The sequence below is a fragment of the Pipistrellus kuhlii genome, unplaced genomic scaffold (genome assembly GCF_014108245.1).
Source record: "Pipistrellus kuhlii isolate mPipKuh1 unplaced genomic scaffold, mPipKuh1.p scaffold_m20_p_8, whole genome shotgun sequence".
Taxonomy (NCBI): domain Eukaryota; kingdom Metazoa; phylum Chordata; class Mammalia; order Chiroptera; family Vespertilionidae; genus Pipistrellus; species Pipistrellus kuhlii.
Window position 1 is genome coordinate 54986214 of NW_023425584.1, and position 23706 is coordinate 55009919.

General features: G+C 36.7%; 1 protein-coding gene across 1 annotated transcript in view; it reads left to right on the plus strand.

Moving 5' to 3' along the window:
- MARCHF1 (membrane associated ring-CH-type finger 1) overlaps nt 1–23706 on the plus strand; it is a 230119-nt gene that overhangs the window by 162827 nt on the left and 43586 nt on the right. The window lies entirely within an intron of this gene.

The following is a 23706-nucleotide window of genomic DNA, read 5'->3' on the forward strand; positions in this document are numbered from 1 at the left end:
AAAAGAAGGTTCCACTGCAAAAGATAATACAGCCTTTGCTAAGTAAAATAGGCTCAGTGAAGAACAGCATACACAGAGTAATCACAGTGCCCTGAGGGTGTCCTGGGAAGGGAGCCTAGATGTAGGAGAATGAGTTGGGATGAGGTAGAAGTATCCTTCTTTGAGATAACTAGGACTAGGATGATACAGGGTAATGAAAGGGGGATAACATTGGCATATTGGCATCCCACCAGGTGAGCAGGAGCAATCTAAATACTTGGCATTGGTAAGTGTGTAAGACAAAGGCACCAGTGATCACGCCAAATCTTGGAACTTAGGAGACAAGAAATGCTGATGATGATGGCAAAGGCAGAAGAGGTCAGAGGGAAGCTGGTTTGGGAAAGACATGATGAGTTCAATTACAGGCAGGCTATTTGTTATTGCAGTGACATTCCAGGGTCAGCTGTCCAGCAGACCGTATGAGACATGTCACTGAAACACAGGAGAGCAGTCAGGGCTGGATCAGTGTATTTGTTCAAGAATGAGTGAACTATACACAGACCAACACTAAACAATTACATTTTTGCAATTGACATTAATATGATATATTAGCACAGGGAAATAGCACAAAGATATTCAAAATGAAAATATAATTATGGTCATAGAGGACATATAGATTATCAGGGAGGTGACCTTAAGGCCAGGAAAGTGAATGAAATCTCTAAATGAGGTCATATTTAGTCGGGGGAAAACCTCTAGATGGACACAGCCTGAGCACCAGGGTCCCTGTGAAGGGGAGAAAGATGACCCTGAGGGAAGCAGAAATGGCCTTGAACTTGCAGTCCAGTTTCAGAAATGCATAGGCAGGACCAGTCTCAGCCACAACCGCAAAGCAGAAGCTTCCGAGCCCTTCCTCCTTCTCTGTTCTGAGCACTGAGTCCCCACGTGGACACTATGCTCCTACCCACCTCATCAAAGCCTTATTTAGGGAAAGTTTCTCTTAGCCAGTTATAACTTGCAGGAAATTTAAATCATCACAGTTATGCAATGAGAGAAGCTTTTCCTTTTTTTTTTTTTTTAAATATATTTTACTGATATTTTACAGAGAGGAGAAGAGAGGGATAGAGAGCTAGAAATGTCGATGAGAGAGAAACATCGACCAGCTGCCTCCTGCACACTCCCTACCGGGGATGTGCCCGCAACCAATGTACATGCCCTTGACCGGAATCGAACCTGGGACCCTTCAGTCCGCAGACCGACGCTCTACCACTGAGCCAAACCAGTTTCAGCAGCTTTTCCTTTTTTAATAGAAAAATTTACATTTAGAAAAAAAACCTGAATTAGCTCATGTTAGCTCATGCTTGAAACTTTTTAACGGCCTCTTAATAGCCCTCAGTGGCAAGTTCAAAATCTTTAATATACTTTACAAGTCCTGCATGATCTGTCAATCAGATCTGCCTCCCGAGCTTCAATACCCATCATTGACAGTGGCCTATTCATGCTGGCCTGTCTTCAATTCCCTGAAAGTGGCCAGACCTGTCTCTTTCAGGCCTAGAAAGAGACATTATCCCCTCTGCCCTTCACCAGACTAACTCCTAGTCATCTTTTTCTGATTTAAGTGTCATTTCTTTAAGGATGCCTTCACGATGCTCTAACCAATATTCAGGTCACCTGGGAGTCAATTTCAGGACATAACTTTAAATTGCTAATGTATAGATAGTTTTGTAATCGACTGTATCAGATTTGTTCACAGCAATATTCACAGTGCCTGAAAGATAGCACATACTCAACAATTGTTTTTTTTTTAATCTCTTTATTGATTAAGGTATCACATATTTGTCCTCATCCCCCCATTCCTATCCCAAACTCCTCCCCCCTTGCATGCCCCCACCCCCTGTTGTCCGTGACCTAGGCTCATGTGCATGCACACAAGTCCTTTGGTTGATCTCTCCTCCTTATCCCCACCCTCCCCTACCTTCCCTCTGAGGTCCGACAGTCTGATCAATGCTTCCCTGTCTCCGGGTCTGTTCTTGTTCATCAGTCTATGTTGTTCATCATTTCCCCTAGATGAGTGAGATCATGTGGTACTAGAAATACACTCATAAGAACCGAAAATGAGACAAGCAATAATGGTTATGCTGAGAGGCAAATGAATCAGTCTGTAGTGAGTTTCTTTCTGGGCCAACAGTTCTTTTGAGTCCCAATTTCAATGTCAAACAGTTCTTTTGAATAAGTTTAGGGCTAATGAATTTTTCTAAGGGAGTCATTCTTACTGTGTGAAATCATAGCAGTAAGGGTTGGATTACCTCACCTTCTATGGAGCCAACATGTAAAGAATACTCTACATCAGCACTTCTCAAACCTTAGTGGATATCAGTTCACTACAGGGCTTGTCAAAGTACAGATTGTTGGACATATCCACAGAGTGGTTCTCATTCACTTACTTTGGAGTTGAGCCCATGCATTTGCATTTCTAAAATGTTCCCAGGTGATTCAGATGTTGTTGACTTATGGACCGCTTCTTAAGAGCCTCTGTTCTATGCTACAAATTCTCTCTAGGCTTTAAGTGAGAATAGAAAATAGTAAAAGTAATTGAAAAGATGAGTATGAGAAGCATACTTATAGTTTTCTATCATATTCTATTGAATTCTGATACAAAGCATAATTCAATTAGCTTTCTGTATTTCACCCTGTCATACCAGGATTGTTTGGGTCATCTCACTAAAGCCATAGACTGACAAAGTCTCGACTTTACAAGGAACTCAAATGCAATGGATTGGGTATTGTTTCCCTTCAAACCCACTTCCTCATCTCAACTACCCCCATTTTTATCAGTGACAACACCAATTCCCTACATTTTCAGTTTTAACTATTTTTTTTTGCATTTAATATATCCAGTCTCTAAGTCCTTTCATTTCTCCCTCCAAATATTGCTGTTAATCTGTGTGCCTTCTTTCTCATTGTCAGTGTTCCATTTTGGTCATATTCTCCACAGCCACCCCTCAGCCTGCTACATGCCTTGGTCAGGACTCTTCCATTAGATTAAAATGGTCTAAAACCAATTTGAATGTGCTTTAGTGACAAAGGGAAGTATTAGCCACAGAAATAGAAAATCCAGGTATTCCAGTGGCTTTAGGAACTCTAGAAAGTCAAACAATGTTATCTCTCTCTCTCTCTCTCTCTCTCTTTCTCTCTCTCTCTCTCTCTCTCTCTCTCTCTCTCTCTCTCTCTCTCTCTCTCTCTCTCTCTCTCTCTCTTTTCCTAATTTTCCCCAACAGAGAGAAGAGGCCATGTGGATAGGAATAGCTTCAGGCTTACATTTTACCCATCAGTGACCTAACAGAAAAGAGGAATGTTCTCTTCCAGCAATTGCTCATAAAATCTCAGACTGCCTTAGGTAAAGAGGAATGTTCTCTCCCAGCAATTGCTCATAAAATCTCAGGCTGCCTTAGGTCTCATTCTTGGGCTAATCACAGTCACCAGAGGCAAGAGGTATTATGCTTGTAGCAAATTCTTAGATCTTAGATAGGGAAGTTGGATTTAAAATGTGGCTGTTGGAAACCCCTCTAGAACCTTATGAATTGGGGATAGAACACTTCAACAACAAAAAGAGCAGCACTAGGACCAGAAGACATGGAAGAAGAATTATGAGCAAAAAAAAAATATTGTAAATAGTAGTATTCAATCCCCATCAAACTCATGTCTCCCCCCAAAAATATGTCTCTGTCCTTTTGTTCAAATGTCCATATTTAGGCATGTTATCCTCATTTTTTTTCTTTTTCATGTAGCTTTTCCAAATTTTTTATTGAAATTCCCATAACCTTTGTAGTAAATATCACATATTTAGTATTTGGTTTTTCTCTAATAGTTTCATATGTGGTGGCTCTGTTTACCCTATGGAATAGCTCCTTGAAGATAGGTAGGGATCATGTCTTACACCTATTTTGTACATTTCACTGTGCTCAAAATAATCCTGGACTTTAGAAATTACTCCAGTAGAATTTTGGGAGTGGCTTTGTAATCAGTGAATGCTAAGCCTTGCAGAATCCATGGACATGATAATGGGAATTGAGTGATTCAGGGTAAAACAATTAAGTAGTAATAAATTACATCATTGGTTTCTTTAAAAAAAAAACAAAACAAAACAAAAAAAACCCTCAAAGTAAATAATAACTCCTACTAATGTTCTAGTTCTAGTTTGGGTTGGATGGTGAGTTTATATTTTCTTCCTATAGCCTTCATTAGGCATATTCTCATTAAGAAAAAAAAATGTTTTGAGAAAAAATTGGACATAAAAATAGTAAAATATAGTCTGTATTTTGACTTCTTTAATTCTATCAAGGTACAGGAGCTATAAAGTGGGTGTGAGAATATGTATAAAACTCTGGATGTTCATAGCAGGAGATCCTTTTCAAGAGCAATTGGATCAGGCTCTGTGATAAAACACTAGCATCTGTTAGATTGATGTAGATAACTTTTGAATAATAGATGTGAGCTTAAAAGAAATCTTTTGTATTTCTGTCATCATATCTGTGTACTCATTCATTTCACACATGGAGCAACTATTTCTTAGGAATTTACTCTATATTTAGGCAATGTTCTAGAGAAGCTGGACACATAATGAAAAGTACAGTAATGATCCCTGACCTCATGAACTTATAGTCCAGTTGATAAGACAAATAATTAAATAAGAAAATGTAAAAAAAAAAAAAAAAAAAAAAAAAAGACATGAATGAAGCTAAAGGAACACATTGCATCTAGTAGCACCAAGCAGGTTTCCTTGAGGAACTAACAATTAAAGAGAAACCCAAAGGAGAAGTAAAAGTAAGCCAAGCAAAGACAAGAGATCATCTATTCCAGGAAAAGGATGTGGCATATGTGAACACACGAAGATGGTATAAAAGGATCTCAGTGTGGCCTGGCAGAGAAGAGAAGCAGGGGAATGCTAGACCATTATAGAAGTCTTTATCAACCAGTAGGAGTCTGGACTATGTTCTAAAACTAAGGAGAAATTTCTGTATACTTTTAAGCAAAAGAATGACCCTGTTTGTGTTTTGGAAGATCACTCAAGCTGCTTTTGGGAAGTTGATTGGAGGGTGCAAGACTGAAGTCAATGGAGACCAATTAGAAAGCCATTGTGGTATTCTAGAGACAGGTGATGGTGACTGAATAAAATTAAATAGGTGTATTTTTAAAGTATTTTGAAAGGAAATCAAATAGGACTTGATGATAAAATACATGTTTATATGATCTCAAGTTTCTGACTTAGAAAACTATGTAGTTTATAGTGCTATTCACTATTGAGAGAATGAACACACTGCTTGAGAGAGATTTAAAAGGAGCAGATGGAGCTCAGTTTTAGACTGATAGTTTGTGATGCAAAGCATATATATCCAGAGAGAGATATTCAGGAAACAAGCATATATAAAGGTCTAGAGTTCAGAAGATGTATCTCAACTTTAGATGAAGATTATAAAACTGTGAGCATATAGGTGGTGATTGGCAAAATCTCCCATGGAAAATTTGCAAACTGAGATGATGATGGTATGAAGAACCCTGTGGAAAAGCAACAGAGAGGGGAGCAGAATGGATAAAAATGGATAAAAATCGCATGAAAAACCCAGAAGAATGTAAAGGAAAGATAAAAAGTGATAAATGGAGGGAAGGATGAATTTGGGGGGGGGGCTTTTTTTGTTTGTCTTTTAATGTATTATAGAGGACCCTTGAGCTGAAAGAGAAGAGAGAGAGAGAGAAAGAGAGAGAGAGAGAGAGAGAGAGAGAGAGAGAGAGAGAGAGAGAGAGAGAGAGAGAGAGAGAATGAGACTCATTGAACATGCAGAAAACAGGTTTTCATTTTTTTATTAAGGTCCCACAGAGAAGTTAGGAAAGGATGGGACTCAAAGTAGAAGGATCATCATGGCATGTCTTTTTTTTTTTTAAATAAAGATAGATCAGGATATGAGAAATGGGGACAAATATGAATCTACAATTGTTAGAATTTCTTTTTGAAAGAAAAAGGGGGTGGTCACAGGGTCAAATATCCAGTAAAATTTGAATTTCAGATAAACAACAGATAAATTTTTATTAGGAAATACTAAAAAATATATTTGTTGTTTATCTGAAATTCAAATGTAACTGGGCCTCCTATATATTTTTGCTAAGTCGGGCAATGCTAAACATAATCATATAGAAAAGCATTCTTGAAAGTTCTGTCGAGGTTTGTAACTATGAATTTATGTGTCCACAGACTGCAGGAAGTATAATTTACCTCTGCAGTACATCATCTAAATGCAGATATAACCATAAAAGGCAATTGAATATAGATCTAAGTTCATATATATATATATATATATATATATATATATATATGATCTTGAAATTTAAAACTAAGAAAAATATGCTCAACAAATGAGAGTTTTGAAGTAAAGTAACATTTCAATAAGTAGTTTTATTGCCAATATTTAGAGAAAAATAATACTTCTCTTTACCTTAATATTTAAAGCAATTATCATAGTCACTGGGAAGATTGGGTTCCTAGATGCACAGATCACCTCGGTCACTTTCCCATCTGCTCTTTGAAGACCTTTGAGACACCCACACAAATTATCACCTATCTCTTCCTTGGACATATTATTCCTGGGGCATTCTCATTCCCTCTATAGCTCTAATTATGAGAACATTCCTCCTAATATTTAACCAGCCTATATTATTGCATTTTTTTACCTGATAGTCCTAGATTGATATCCACTGAGTAATCTTTTTTTTTTTTTTACTTTTGTAATACATTCTGTTACTTATTTTTATTACTTTTTCTTTACAACAAAAATGAGATTGATGTTCTATTTTCAAAGTCCATTCCATTTTTAAAATGTAAGCTGTTCATTCTTCAGTATTCAGGAGAGCAAGGACCTCCTAAGGGACCTTGAGAAAAGCATTCATTTCTCAGATTTATTCTTTTCCTTATGCCTCTGCCTTTCTTTTGTTGAGTCTTGTAGGAATTAATAACACCCTTCTCCTGCTCATTTCAATAACAGCTGAGTTGGTAGAAAGAACAGGTATGAACACTGTTGATAACCTGCCGGAGATGAGTTACTCCGGATGACTCAGCATAGACTTACCAGGTCTCACTTCCAGCTCTGGCTTTCTCTCCGCATGAAGTATTCAGATTTGAAGAAGGTAAAAAAATGTTCTCTTCATTTCGATGATAAAAAAAAAAAAGGAAAAATGGATGATCATTATAAATGTATGTAATACTAGTATGATACAAAGTTTTAGAACTATTTTCTTCGTTGAAATGAATAAGTTTATTTATTGCTGTCCTTGGTAAAAATCCAGATAGCTACTATGCTACTTATTTTACAGACTAAAGTTTCTCCAACAAATAAAAGAAAAACGTTTGTAACAACACATTTTAATGTTATAAACATTTAGTGTGATTTCACACAATCTGTCAACATTTATCTCAGTAATTTGTATTTTGACACTGATATATGTATTCACACACACACTATGAAACTTACGAGAGAAATAAAAAGATTATAGAAATGGCATTATTTTATATATTTTTATATATCTTTCAAAGACATGCCTTGTCCTTGGCAGTTTCGCGCCCCCCCCCCCCCCCCCTCCTATAATTGTTCTCAATTTTGGGAGATAATCTTCTCAGGAACGGAATGACAGTATCATCAATAATACTGATTGTCTTGACTGGTAAATTATCTTACATGACCAAAACCAAGTGTATTTGATTAATTACCTTTTAATTTGGAAAAACAGGTCATTCTAATTTTTGGAAATAGCATGTATTTATAAGCCAATTACTTAGCAAGTTGTCTTTTAGAAAGGAAAAAAAAAGAAGAAAAAAGATATTTTTCTGTTTATACAATTATATTAAAGTAGATTTGAGGATCAGGGATTTTCCAACCTGATTTCAGGCAAAAGTAAATAGAAGCATGAGGTTCCTTTAGATATATAAATAAGTTAGTTTTTAGATATCATAAAACTGTTTTTACTGCCCTATATTTATCTTTTCTTTGTTATTTTCTGTTTATTATGCCTAATTATACCAAAGTGCAAAATACTAAATAAGAAGGAATATCAATCAGATAGAGTTTGTCTACTTCTTTATTTAAGAACGATATGCTTTGAACTTAAAAAAAACACACACAATATTTGTTCAGGATTACAACTAGTTTGAACTATGTGCTTCCTTTAATAAACTTATTTATATTTGACAATATAGAATTTCTCCTCTATCTCAAAAAGAAAATAGAAACACTCCCTCTTCTCTCACACAAATTCATTTTTAAACTATTATGTATATGCTAAATGTATGTATCCTATATATTTATGCAAACAGAAAATGGATAGTGTGCATTTTAAAGTCATAAATATTGAGTGCAGTGCTTTCTGCTCCCAATTATGATTGATATATGACAATTTATTTATAGCTTGAACATTTCCTTCGTTTGTGATTACCATTTAGGTCCTCATCTTCCTTATAGCTGTGCACAGTGGGTATACTATACAGTCATTTCAAATCTTCTGCAATGGTCCTCAGAGAAAGATAAATTTAAATATTAATGTCTGGTTTGGTTCAAAAATGCAAATGCCCCTGGGACAGCCTGGGGGTGTTGGTGTTTGTTTATCACACTCTGACAGTCTTACCCTCAGCTCCTTGCTCTTCTTCCCACCTTTGTCATGCAAGGACCCCAGGAGTCTATCAGCTCCCCTTCACTCACTTCCAGGTTCATGCAGAACTGAAGAGGCCATAACCCAGGAGTCCCTGTGTTTGGGAAACTTCTGGGAGGTGGATTTTACTTTAGACATTATGCTGACCATTTCCTTCTTTCCTTCCTGGTTATCTGACAAGTAATCCAAACCTCTCTGTTTTCTGCCTCACTTGATGGGCTTGGTTTTATGCGGGCCCTTCTGAGCCTCCCCTTAACTAACTCTGACATCTTTATTTCACACTCTTCGATCTAAGCTAGCTCACAACTCTTTGATCTAAGGTGCTCACAACCAAATGAAAATGTTTTGCCACTCTGCAAGATAATAACAATGAAAAGTAAAAATGAAAGAGGAATAAAGACAGAAAGAAAAAAATAGCTAGAATGAAATGGAAGTCATATACACTGTCAAAATGCCCATGCATCAGAGGAGTCCTGGTTGCAATCAGCAATCCAAAGCCTCGGATTTCTACCAGATAGACTAGCAAGGATCAGAGCTCACCGCACCCAAGGGTTCTCAATCTGGGCTGGATGGTAGGCTCACCTGAAAAGTTAAAAAAACAAACAAAACAAAAAAAAAAAACAGTTGCTGTCAGGTCCCTTTCATATCCCCCGGAAGTGATGTGTCACCATGGGTCCAGAGATGATTTTAATGAGCACACAGGGCTGAGAGTCACTGATTTTAGCCCAATCTCAAGCGAAGCAAATGAAGCCAGTATGATAAATATTGCCAGACCTTTACTTGGGTAGGAGGTCCACTAGGCAGCACTTCTATAATCTGGACATGCTAAAATGGAGCCTGGGGGTGAGCAACCATTTCTGAGATCATTGGGGACAGGGATTCTCAAACTTGACAACTCTATTGGTGGATAAAAGATATAGTTGCTTTTGGGTTTAACCTCAAATGTCTTACCTGTGGGCAAGTTTTTGACATTACTGTTTAAAAACACATGCCAAAAACTAAATCCATGGCTCTCAAAGTACAGTCCCTGCACCAGCAGCATCACAATGACCTGGGAACTTGTTAAACATGCATTATTGGGCCCCAACCTAGACCTGTGGAATCAGAAACTCTCCAAGTGGGGCTCAGCCATCAGGGTAGTAAGTGGCCCTCTATGTGAGTGTGATGCATGCTAAAGTTTGAGAACCACCGAAGTAGAGACTACAGATAAGAAAACAGGCAGGGTAAGAGAGTGTAGTGTGTTCATGCTGCAGGAGGCTAAAAAGAGGTGCTTTAGAGTACCAGGGAAAGGGCCTGATGTAAGCCTGTGCCTGAGGGACAGCCAAACATCAAGCAAATAAATGGCATGATAATTGCTGGTATTTGATGGTTTTCTATTTCCTTTTTAAAAATGACTTGATATGCTAGTACTACATGTATAGACATGCATGTTTCCACAGTTGCCCCTCCATATCCATGGGTTCCACATCTGAGGATTCAATCTACCATAGATCAAAAGTATTAAGGGAAAAAGTTACGTTGTTGCTGGCAGGTGCTATGTAGTTAGGGCCTATCATGGGTGTGTCTGTACTGAACATGTACCAATTTTTTTTCTTGTCATTATTCCCTAAACACAGTATAACAACTATGTACATCACATTTATATTGTATTAGTATTATAAATAATGTAGATATAGTTTAAAATATAGAAGAGGATTGTGTAGGTTACACGCAAATCTATACCATTTTATATAAGGGACTTGAGCACCCATAGACTTTGGTATCTGTCAGGGATTCTGGAACCAACCTCCCAGAGATACCAAGGAATGACTATATATACACATATATACACACAGACATATATATGTACAAACAGGGTAGACTTATGGTTTTGAGTACGTGAAACAGAGTTTATTCTTGTATTATTATTTATTAATTATTGTATTATTTCCCATATGAACAACTGTAAACCTCCTTTACCTTACTCTGTAAGTGGAGAAAATAGGCCAAATATGAAATGGATTGATTCTATAAAAGAAGCCATAGGCATGAGTTGTCTATAGGAGCTGAGCAGGGCTGTTGAGGGCAGGATATTAAGGACATCACTGGGTCATAGTGTTGTTAGGAATTGGAGCCAACTCAACAATGTGTAATACACACATATATGTGCATGTGTATGTATGACATATACATTTATATCTACATACCCCACCATACTTGAGGTTTGCACATTAGCACTTGCATTTTTCACTTTTGTAGTTTGTGTATGAAAATAAAAAAGTCTACCTTTCATTAAACTCTATATCGAAGTTGCACATTTTAAATTTTTTTAGTGTTTCTATTTTCAAACATGACAGTTGCTTTCGAGACATAATAGAAAGGCAAAGATATCAGGGAAGAGCTATATGTAATGATTGCACCTGGCATATATGATTATTTAAGTACATTCATATTGGATGTGGAAGAAAAATGATATCAATTTATCATTTAGATTATTTCATAGTGGAAATTTTTGTCCAAGAAGGAGAAAGGTCAAAAGATGATGAAATTTCAAAGATACAAATGAAGGCTTAAGAAAGACTCAGTGGACAGTGATGAGAATGGGGAATTTCAAATCCAGCCAATTGAAATACTAATAATGCAAGACACCCCTTGAAGACACCCCTTGCAGCTAGTAGCAAGCAACAGGATAAATAGGTTTTAGCTTCTAAGAAACTGAAGCAGAACCTCATATATCTACAATGGAATGTCAGAATACTCATACTTGCATAGACCATAGATGTAGACCATAACTGACATAAAATAGCAAGTTTTACATACTTAAATTCAGATGATACAAGTTATTCCTAACATTGGTATTCCATTGTGTAAATGTACCAAAACTTTTTTATCCACTCATCTATTAATGGGCACTTGGGCTGTTTCCAGATCTTAGCTTGTAAATTGTGCTGCCATGAACATAGGGGTTCATATACTCTTTCTGATTGGTGTTTCGGAATTCTTAGACTATATTCCTAGGAGTGGTATCACTGGATCAAAAGGCAGTTTGATTTTTTTTTAATTTTTTAGGAAATTCCGTACTGTTTTTCATATTGGTGCTACATTCTACATTCTCACCAAATGCTTTAGTGAGTTGCTGTTACAATTGAATAGAGTTAAAAAAAATTTATGTGTTCGTGTGTGTGTGTTCATGTGTGTGTGTGTGTGTGTGTGTGTGTACATGTTGCCACTGGGTGAAGAAAATGTATTTTAGGCTCTCCAAATCTTACTTTATTCTTCAGCATAACATCCACCCTAACTTTTCCTTTCAAACTTCGCCACATACTTGACCAGATTACCTGGTCACTTCTACTTCTAAGTATTTACTGAAAATATCTTCTATGTCTGGAGTATTCTACCAACTTCCATCTCCACTTGCCAAAATTCCACCCAGGATTCAATTTCATTTCACATACTGCATCTCCCATTAAGTTTAACTACTCCCTACCCCCAATCTGTACTTTATCTTTACTTTCTTTGCATATAACAGCACTTGATATGACACACATCACATTGTAACTTAAACTCTAAGTAGGTGTGCAATTGTCCAATGTATAAACTATCAAAGTACAAGCTCCTTGAAGGACACAAAGCCTGAGGCTTATTTATCTTTTTATTTATCACAGCACCCTGTCTGATCTTGCACATAGTAAATATGCAACAAATTATTTCTTGAGATAATGATCAAATAAATAAATAAACACAAGAATAGATAAGTGAATGAATGAATTAAAACCTACCTTTCTTCACTCAGAGTTCTGGAACTACCCAGCCACTGTGACTCATTTATTGAGCACCAACCTATGAACCAGGAGGTCACAGTTCAATTCCTGGTCAGGGCACCCGCGTAGGTTGCCGGCACAATCCCCAGTGGAGACTGTGAAGGAGGCAGACAGTCAATGATTCTCTCTCATCATTGATGCTTCTGTCTCTCTCTTCCTCTCCCTTCCTCTCTAAAATCAATAAAAATACATTTTTTAAAAATTACTGGAACTACTGTAAAACACTGATATTTTGCCAAGACAGTTGCCTGTATAGAAGAATTCATATGCAGGAGCATATCTCTGATTCATTCAATGCATTCTTGGTTGTCTGTAAATAAATTACTTTGTCAATTATCCATGAGCCTTGAGACTTCCTTTGATGTAATGCTCAGCCAGATAAGATTAATGAATGAACAAAATACAGAAGAAAGTCATGGTTGAGAATGAGGTTATGAGGGTTCAAACATTTAGCAATCACAAAGAAAGAGCTATCACAAAATCAATTTGAATTAAGAATCTCTGCCACATGGAGAGAAGAAGACTTAAAAAATTATAATGATATTTTTCTGATAGGGGTGTTATTATGTGTGTACCAAAGCACTATTCTATATCTGACTAAAATATATTTATTTAAACCTACACAGAAAGCAAATGAGTGTCTATTATCTGTCCTTTTGTGTTTTTTTCCAACTCAGTGTATGCAGGTAATAAAAATTGAGCCTATTAACTTTAAAATTACTTGCATAGAACATTTTGTCAATCTTACAAATCCCAAAACTCTCAAAACTTACATATAAAATTAATGTTTGCAATATGCAAGAATGTAGAGAAAATCATTGTATATGTATTATCTCAAAGAGAACATTCTACATTTTGATCTCTCCTGTCTTCGAGGATTTGGACACTTTGAGCTGACTCTAAGACTAATGAGAAAGATCTATTCTGTTATTGGGTACTTGGGGCTGGGCCTCGAGGAGTGACACCTGCCATCATATAGGGGAGAAACATCTAATGTACTCTGTGAACTCATGGAGCCTTCAGAAAGTCCCCAAGGAAAGCTTAGACCCCTATGAGACTGAATTACTAGGCTAGATGATAACAGAGGAGTCCATGTGAGAATGCTCAATCCCAATCAGGATTTAAACTTCTGGTTTCAATAAAATTGAACCATAACCAGAGGTGATGAAGGCCACAAGTGGAGCAATTTACTAGTAAATAGAATATTCCCAATCCATAACTGCGTACACAACCACGATAACCTTTGAATACAAATAAGACTTGGCCTCCAGTGCTTTCATTACTGGCACAGCAAGGTGATCATTTTCTTCTCCACATTTTTCATCAGTGTGATATCTAGTGAGAAGAAAATGCAGCTGATTAGTTGTGACTTTGGATCGGCTCCAGGATCAAGCTAGGAGCCAGGGACATTGCTATGCCATTGTCTTTGGTGTTGATCATTCCCTCCAGTCTGTGCAGATGGTCTGAAGTGTTGACCAAGTCAGTGGTGACAAATTAGGGCATGAAATTCACTCAGGAAGTCATTCTATGTAGCAGGGTTTTGTTAGGTTTTTTTAGTTGAAAATATTCCTTTGAGAAAAGTAAACACTTTAAAAAATCACTTGTGTGTGAAAAGCTGTCACTCATCTGTAGATGTTAAGAAGATTGTAGATTCAGAGTGGCCAATCTTATGATTATAAAAATTGTATGAGCTATCTATAAAATATTTTATCCTTATATCATAATTATATTTTTAATTAGAGTACATAATATATTTTTAATCTCAGGCTGAATGGTAGCTTATAATGCTTAGCTTCGTTTCTCTAAGTAAAATCTTTAAAAAAATCTGATTTAAGGTTGTTTGTATTTTGAAGTCCAAAAATGTATTCTCACTCCATGTTTATCAGAATTGCTGGAAACAGCTGGTAGTAAGAATACTATTATTAAATGCTGTTCATGTTCTTCTCTTATTAAATAAGAGTTACATCTTAAATAAGTTCTTATTAAATAAGAGTTACTTCTCCTTTCTTTATCAGATCAGTTTACTTGACTTCCTCTGATGCTCAGAAAGGGTATAAAAATGGTATACCTTAGTTTAGTTCCTCAAATGTTAATGAAAGAGTAAAGGGTATGTGCAAGGATCATGCATTTCTCACTTTCAATATAAGTAAATTTTCCCGAAACATAAACAAAGTGCTGGTAGTTGGTAACAATTTCTGAGAATTGCTAAATCATCTCACTAAGCTATCTCTTTTGGTTTGTGCTCTGTAATATCTTAAACTATGTTCAAGTAACACCTTCAGCTATACCATTCCCAGGCCATTTATGGTCTAGTAACTTGCCATCTTTACCCTGACTTTTTAACATTCTTATCATATAAATTACTCTTAATATCATGCTGTTCTTTCCATACAAAGAAAATCCTGCCCACGAAAAATTAATAATTAATATGAATTTATTCAGTTCATAATAGCAGAACTTAGTTTAAGCAATTAACAAACAACAAAGTTAAGAGCAATGAAACCTCAAAAAATGGAGGGAGCATTGTAGGGGAAAAAGATTTAGAGGCTGTTGCATTAATGCTGTGAGTCTTAGGATAGCTTCAACTTAGATACAGTGTTATCAAGAGAGGGAGGGTATCAAAGATGTGAGATTAGCCAAAACTGGTTTGGCTCAAAGGATAGAGCATCAGCATGAGGGTCTCGGGTTCGATTCTGGTCAAGGGCATGTACCCTGGTTGCAGGCACATCCCCAGTAGGGGGCATGCAAGAGGCAGCTGACCGATGACTCTCATCGATGTTTCTAACTCTCTATCTCTCTCCCTTCCTTTCTGTAAAAAATCAATAAATTATTATTAGAAAAAGAGTAAAAACACTTAAAAATAAAAAAGTAAATAAAAAAGATGTGAGATTATATTTGAGGAAGTTCTCAAAGGCACACATCATCAGAATGCATAGGCTGGCAAAATATCCTGAGCATTAGTCTGAGCATTATCTTAAAAAATACTATTTATCTTTCTTGACAATTAACTTAATCCTTATAAATAGACCTATGAAGTAAATGTCGCTACTTTCTTATTTTATTGATGAGGAACTTGAAAATACAAGTAAATTAAAAAAAAAAAACATACATATGAAGAACTATGATTCTAATGCTGATTGTACTTATAACAACCACACCAGCTTTTCCCAATGTTCCTCACATTGGGACACAAACAGAATATGACAACATTTGTAAGTTAACTGGCATTAATGGATAACACAGCCAAGGCGTTTACACTGCCCTCTAGGCTCAGAGGAAGCAAGATCTTGGCACAATGATAATTTATTTGTGGCAAAAGTTATAGTTTATGATCTGGTAAATATTGTAAGATGCTACTATGCCTGTATGTTAGGGATTAGTGGGAAATATGACAATAGTATAGTCAAGGTAAATTTGGATTATGGAAGGTCATATTAAAATTGGGTGAAGTAATTTATTTTTAAATATCTTTTATTGATTTTTTACAGAGAGGAAGGGAGAAGGATAGTTAGAAACATCAATCAGCTGCCTCCTGCACACCCACCACTGGAGATGTGCTTGCAACCAAGGTACATGCCCTTGACTAGAATCAAACCTGGGACCCTTGAGTCTGCAGGCCAAAGCTCTATCCACTGAGCCAAACCAGTTAGTGCTCATGAAAAGTAATTTAGATTTTATTTGACTGATGATAGAGTTCTTAAAGAGTGACCATATATTAAGAATAACTGTATGTTTTAAAAATTATTTTGAAGGAGCCAAACCTTAATGATAGTGTGCATCAAAGATAATTGAGAGTTGACCATTCAAAACTACTAGAGAGGTGACAATGAGGATGAAAATGAGAAAGATATGGAAAACATTGAGGGAGAAAAATATTGCCACATTGATGACAATTTCAATATACAATCTGAAGTACATGGAAAGTTCAAAGATAAAGGCAAACCAAGAGAGCAGGATAGGTATAGATTGGCATCTTTGGGGCGAATAGCTATTTTGGAGAAGAGATTTAGGAAAGAGTAAGTGTCCCTTTGAGGATACACCATTATTGAAGTTAGAAAACTGGCTGGAGCTTTTTGCTATTAGAGGGGCAGAGGTTGTTTTTGGAGATGGATGTTTTAAAATCACAAATCCAGGAGCAATGCTTGAAGTTGTGGGCCTACATTGCCTTCCTACAAAAGGTAGTCAGTGTAGAAGAAGAAAAAAAGGCCAAGTCCAAAATTCCAGGATAAGCAGAGAGGAAATTCTGATAAAGAAATGGTGGTGGTGGTGTAGAAATCAGTCTGTGGGAACAGGAGAAGAGCAGATTGCAACATCAGAAACTAAATATGAGGTTGTGTTCCTTTAGCACAGTGACTTTCAACCTTTTTCATCTCGTGGCACACATGAGCTAATTACTAAAGTTCTGCGGCACACCAAAACTATATATTTTTTGCTGATCTGACAAAAAATACATATAATTTTGATTGATTCACACCAGATGTCTATTGTTGTGTTGGCTGTTGTCATTTTTTTATTTTAAATATAAGGGGGATAATAGTCAGATATTGCATGTTTAAAAAATTATTGTGGCACAGGTTGAAAATCATTGCTTTAACACTATGTCATCCATATTGTGCTTGAGTACTTTCAATGATGGGAAATTTACACTCTCCTCAGGCAGCCTCTAACATCTTTTGAAAGTTCTCTTGGTTCCTTTGACTTTTACTCATTGGATGCTGTTGTAGAACAGAACAAGACCAGTTGCCTTTCACACAGCAATCTTTCACACATCCAAAGAAAGCTGTCATGTAATTTTCATTTCCTTCCTCTTTCTTCCCCTCAGATGTTAAATGTGACTTAGTAGTTCGTTTTATTTGTCCCCAAATAACTGCACTCATACTTTAGAAGGTTGCCCCTTTGACCTACAGTTTTTAATTATTGTAGAAGAGTCTGGGACATGAATTTACATATATTGAATTCCATATTATTCCCCTATCTCCTCTCACCATCAAAGCTCACCTATTATATCTCTCCTATCATTTCTCAACTTCTCAGGATCCAGAAGACTAACTTTTTTTTAATCTGTCCTTCACTATTCCAAAACCTAAAATCATGTGTGTGTTTTTAAAATATTTTTTATTGATTTCAGAGAGGAAGGGATAGAAATAGAGAGATAGAAACATCAAATGATGAGAGAGAATCATTGATTGGCTGCCTTCTGCATGCACCCTACTGGGGACTGAGCCCACAACCTGGGCATGTGCTCTGACCAGGAATCGAACTGTGACCTGCTGGCTCACAGGTTGGTGTTCAGCCACTGAGTCATGCCAGCTGGGCCTTACAATCATCTTATATGCCCTTCTGATTCCACTTCTCCTAAATTTAAGGTTAGCAATATAAGAGCAATGTCACATGAGTCAAAAAGAGATAAATTTGAAGGACAGGTAAGTCAACAACGCAAAAAGATATAGGAAAGATAAAGAGCTTAGAAAGGGTCCTTAAACTTGTCTATAAGGAGAGTGTTGGTAGTTTAGCAAAAAAGAAATAAGGTAGATGGAGAAAATGTTTCCCTTTCTCACTTTTCAGCTCTTTATGATGAAAAATGACAGTCTGTAAGCTGAAATGCAGACACAAAACTTTGAGTTGCTTTTATAAAAAGCATGTGATGTATTGCATCTGTTACCTAGCAGCAATTTTTGTTGATGTTATTGATTATTTATAGATTGACAATAAGGCCTTAATGTGGCATGACATTTATACTTTGCATTATTTTCTCATATATCCCATTTTATTTGAGTCTCATGATAGCCATGTAAAATTTTACAAATAAATAAAACCTACTGTTTAGAAAACTTCTCACAGGTCATTCAGTGAATAGAAGAGCAAAGCTAAATTTAATCCCAATTTTACCCTAACACAGTCTCTATGTACTCCCTGGACTAGTTTTATTTGAGATATGTCTTTCACTTGACCCACCTGGGGATTCAAATGTGTCAGTAAGTAACTCACCTGTGCAGAGCCAGAATTCATGATCTTGGTTTCACAAGCATTTGCTGTAAGCAGCATACAAACTATCTTCTAAAAACTATGAGTTCCAAAGACCTGAAAGCAATGAAATAGGTAAACCAAATTAGTAGTAGTCTCAGTAGTATTAATCCCATTATAAAATTAACAAATTAGCCATAATAAAATTGACAAATGATTGCCTACGATGCATCATACACTATACTTTCTTATTTAATCCTCATGATTCCCTGAGATGTATTTTTAACCTCACTTTACACTTGAGTAAACTGAGAACTTTTCTAGTTTCCTGGAATAAATAGTGAGGATGTGAGTCAGAATTGACTTGCTTGTCATGAGTCTCAGGCACCAAACAATTCCATATTATTTTTCCTATGACAATGAAAAAAATACAATCAAGGGGATATGAAGTCAATATGACAAACATAAGTACTCAACATATAAACAGTTTTTGTCTCATTCCTTCCCACTTTCAAAATCAGTTCTCCACCAACATTGTGATTTACAGTCTCTCAAACCTATTCTTTCCTCATGATACATTGACCATGCAATGGTTTCACTCTCCTTCCTGCTCAGTGAGAGTCTAGACACCATGGCCAATGGTTTCTCATCGTAATCTCTGATGGACCACAATGCTTCCCTCGTTTGTCCTTCCCTTTTCTGACCCAGTGATCTCAAGATGTAAGCTTGTGCTACGACCTGTAGGATTGCTGTCTGACTGCTGAACACCGCCAAGTCACAATGTAGTGTTAATAGCGTCTACCATAAATCCGTGCTGTCTCATCTCATTGGGCACCCCGTGGCTGCTCCACATTTCTAATATTCATGCTTGGCTAATTTTCCATTACATTCTCCAGGTGGCACTTTCTAATTATTTACAGCCTCTATAAGACCTTAACCTTCTGCCTTCTGCCATCTGTTTAGTCTACATGTTGTGTCCTATATCACAGAAGATATTCAGACCTCCCAGACCCAGCCACTGAGATTTCCTCCACCTCCACCCCCTCTGATGTTCACTGTCATTTTTTTTTCTACCTCTTGCACACAGGAAACTGTGTCTGCTTCCCTGCAAAGATAATCCTCTACCATACTTTCTTGCCTCGTACTGTCTAAACTTCTCAAAAACCTTCATTTAACAATGGAGCATTCTCTTGTCTATGTGCCTTTTTTTTTTTTAAGGAAACCCTCTCTTTGGCACCTTCACTCCTGCTGTATGAATAAGAAATCTGTTAAAAGAAAATGAAATTAAAAATAAAAATAAAACTTTATCTAGTCTGCTCTCCTTTCATTGCTCTGCTGTATTTCTCCAAAAAGAGAGAGAGAGAGATTATACTGCCTCACCCACTTACCTGAGCTTTAATTTCTCACCCACAGCTTCATGTCTTTTAATATGGCTTTGACCAACATGTCTTAAAGTCATTTATTTAGCTTAGTAAAGTGAATTCAAATAACGAATGCCAAACTCTGAAGTATGATAATTAGATCTGAATAAAGAAAAACATCCAAATTAAACCATTACAAACATAGCAGTATCCATAATCACTGTGCTTAAAGATTATTTAGTTAGAGAGAAGTACAGAGAAAAAATGTAGGTAAGGAAGTGAGGGGATATACCAGAAAGATTTGCCAAAAAGAGAAACGGAAATGTGGTATGGAACATGGGAAGCGAGAGTTGACAGGCCTGCACGTGAGGTGCTGTCTGAAGATTACAGATGTTGACTTCCTCCGGGAGGCACATATTACCAATGTGCAGGGTGCCACAGCCAGTCACAGAAACCCAGCAAGGTCCTCGGGACCTCTGAACGCTCTGCAGGCCAAGTGTCCCATCTCCTCAGTGTCACCACAGTGTTCCAGATTCTTAATACCGAGATGATTGGGGTAACTGCCTGCAAATTCTTTTTCTCTCCCTCTCAATTTACCCTACATGCTGATGCTATTATCTGAATTTTCTTTGCATATAGCAAGAACCAAGAAAATGTAAGTGAATGCAATGACAAAGAAATAAATTGGGGGGCGGGAGGGAGGGAATTCCTGAAGTTACATAATCACTATGGCCTTCATGAATATTTTTTTCACTGATGAATTATTTTTTTTAACTTATGCAGAAAAAAAATTATCCTACCAGAACCAAGAAGCCTTGATAAGGGAAGGGGTGGGAAGCAGTGGAGGTCATTTTGAGCTACATAAGATTCTCCCCTCACACCAAAAAAAGCTTATTTTTCTTAAAACTTAAACATTAAGGAACTTTAAGTGCGCGCGCGCGCGCGCGCACACACACACACACACACACACACACACACACACACACAATTTTCAAGATTTAATTTCAAAAATGGTATTTTGTGGTCTGCTCTTCATAGAAAGCTAGAAATAATATAGAAGTAGAAGTTTATTCAAGTTATAAAATGTCAAAGTTTCAATATATGCTGATTAAATTCTAAGCAGCCAGTTCAAATGCTAAAATGCCAAAAAATATGACACCAATGAAGTTCACCAATGATTTTATAGAATCACTCAAATCGTAAGCCATAATATCCCATAAGGTAAACATACATCAAAATTATGAATGTTTTACAATGCAATTTTCTTTGTTGAAATCATTTTGTGCACACAATTATTCTTTTGGAAAAAGCATGTTTATGTTTTCATTTATAACTTAGCAATTGTAGTTTGTGCAAAGTTTATCAATTTAAGAATTGTTTAATTCTTCCTGTAATGGCATTATCACATTATTTTTTATTTCTAATAAATACCCAAAGTTTATAGTTAGCTCTTAAATTCATTTAGAACAATCTCAATATGCTTTTAAAAAGTCTCCTGGGATCCAACTTCATTGGGATAATTTGGAAAAAGTTCAAAATGTAAAAACAAATCTTGTGAAATGGGAATAAAAATGAATTAGGCTCTTTAGGATTTTTCCTGTGGGAAATAACCTTAATTTTATGAAAAAAAAAAAAAATGCTGGTGCTACTTCAGGTAACAGTTTCAGAAAAAAAATTTAAAGAAGTCTGTAAGGTACAGTAAGTTGGACTATGCAATCAGCACGTGGTTCAGATCAGTGTGAACTCAGTAACCATCAAGGGAGTTTTTTAAATCTATGAATAGATTATGGTTTACATGTCAGTAAAAATTCAGAGCCTCAGAATCATCTTGACAGCTATGCAGCTTTTCACACAATCGTATTTTCTTTTTGACATTTTTAAATTAAATGTACTGGGGTGACATTGCTTAATAAAATTATGTAAGTTTTACGTGTACAATTCTGTGATACATCATCTGTATATTGCACTGTGTGTCCACCACCCAAGGTCAAATCTTCTTCCGTTACCATATATGCGATCCCTTTTACTATTCACTACCCTCCCCACCTCACTGCCCCCTGCTATCCACCATGCTGTTGTCTGTGTCTGTGACTTTTTGTTTTTCTTGTATGTTCATTCATTGCTTTCAGTTTTATATCCCACGTCTGAGTGAAACCATATGGTTCTTGATTTTTTTTTTTTGTCTGATTTATTTTGCTTAGCATAATATTCTCCAGGTCCATCCATGTTGTCACAAACGGCAGTGTTTCATCTTTCCTTATGGCTGAGCCGTATTCCTTTTACACAATTGCTTTTTAGTGATGAATTATCAGATGGCGTTAACTGCTAGTTTTTATTTTTCAAATGAGAAAGTATGCCCCCTGTCCCTGCAGGCTGTTACAGTTCAGCAGGCTCCCTTGCCAGGTCAGGGGGGACTTTCACTTTTATTGTGTGCTTCTCTACGTAACCTTTACTTCAACTTTTGTTCCTTGCCGAAGCTGAAAAATATAAAAGTTAAGGTAATTTCTTGTAACCTGGATTTTTATTATTGTTCATGATCCTTGTGCATTGCCTTTAACTCATAAACACCATGATTAAGGCGGGGGTAAGCAGAGGGGTTCTGTAAAGGGATGGACAGGAAATATGTTAGTCTTTGCAACATGTTGCATATGGTCCCTGCAACAACTCTCAATTCTGCAGGTATAATGCAAACACAGCTCTGAACGCTACATATACAGTGTGCATTGATGTTTCAATAAAACTTTACTTACAAAAACATGCAGCAGGAAGAACTAGACCATTGTTTGCTGACCCCTGACCTACGGGAATATCTTTGTGTGGAGGCAGGGAGAGAAGAGTTTCAAGGACTTAAGAATTATCAACCTCTCATGCCCTATAATTCAGTAAGTTTCAAAGGCTCCAAGGATAAGTATTACAACAAAATGAAGTGCTACAGAAACCCTATTTGCTTTCACTGGTTGCTTTTATAGTAAGTCAGAGTCGACAGAACAGTTCCTTTGCTCAACAGTCTTCTCCTGAGCCTGGTGGTGCAACCAACACTCTATTGGCAACGGGTGTGATACAGTGTATACTAAGCCTTGATCCCTACAACCTACACCTCTGGAAAGAGGAGGTATTTCAGGCTTTTATATCAAAACTTGGTTCCCAGATAATTTTCAGTTTGTCCCCACCACATCAGCCATTTGTTGGTGCTGCCACAGCCCACACTGTTCCTTCCTAGCTCGGTCCAGAAGGTGGACTGTGCTCTCATCCCAACCCTCCCACCCCTAGGACTTTAGAAGTCAGTGTTTGCTTTTGCTTGCTTTATTTTCACTTAAGAAACGGAGATTCAAGTATTATACTACTGTCCTGTGTCATACTTCTTTATTTTGAGGTTGGGGAAGGGCCGGGTTTCGATTCCTGAATCTTGCTGCCGTAACCAGCTGAGCAGCCATTTCATTTCCCCTGGGGAGGCAGCTGAGGTAGATGTAAGTGTATTTTAAAGATCCACTCTTTAGAACTCCTGCTTCTGGAGAACAGAGCACACAGGCTGAAAAGAAAGAGCAGTAGCAGCAATTTAAACGTTCTTACGAGGTGCCACTGCCACTGGCCTCTAAAAGTAACTATAAAGATATATTTTCAATGTCCATTCCTGATTCTGAACAGATTTCAAGCAAATATTTCTAATTAAAGGTATTAGCTGATTAAATCGTAAGAATTTGTTGAAGGACCACATTGAGGTTAACTAATTATGTTTTAAAATTTGAAGATGAGAATAATGATTTTATACACTGTGAATCTTTGGCTCTAAAATTCATAGTAATTCAGTAAACTATAGTTGAATTCTGAATTCCTTGGAAGATGTAGTAATTAACATTTTAAAACAATAGGATTTACTCCACTGAACTTTATGCAACCAGTACTTTTTGTAA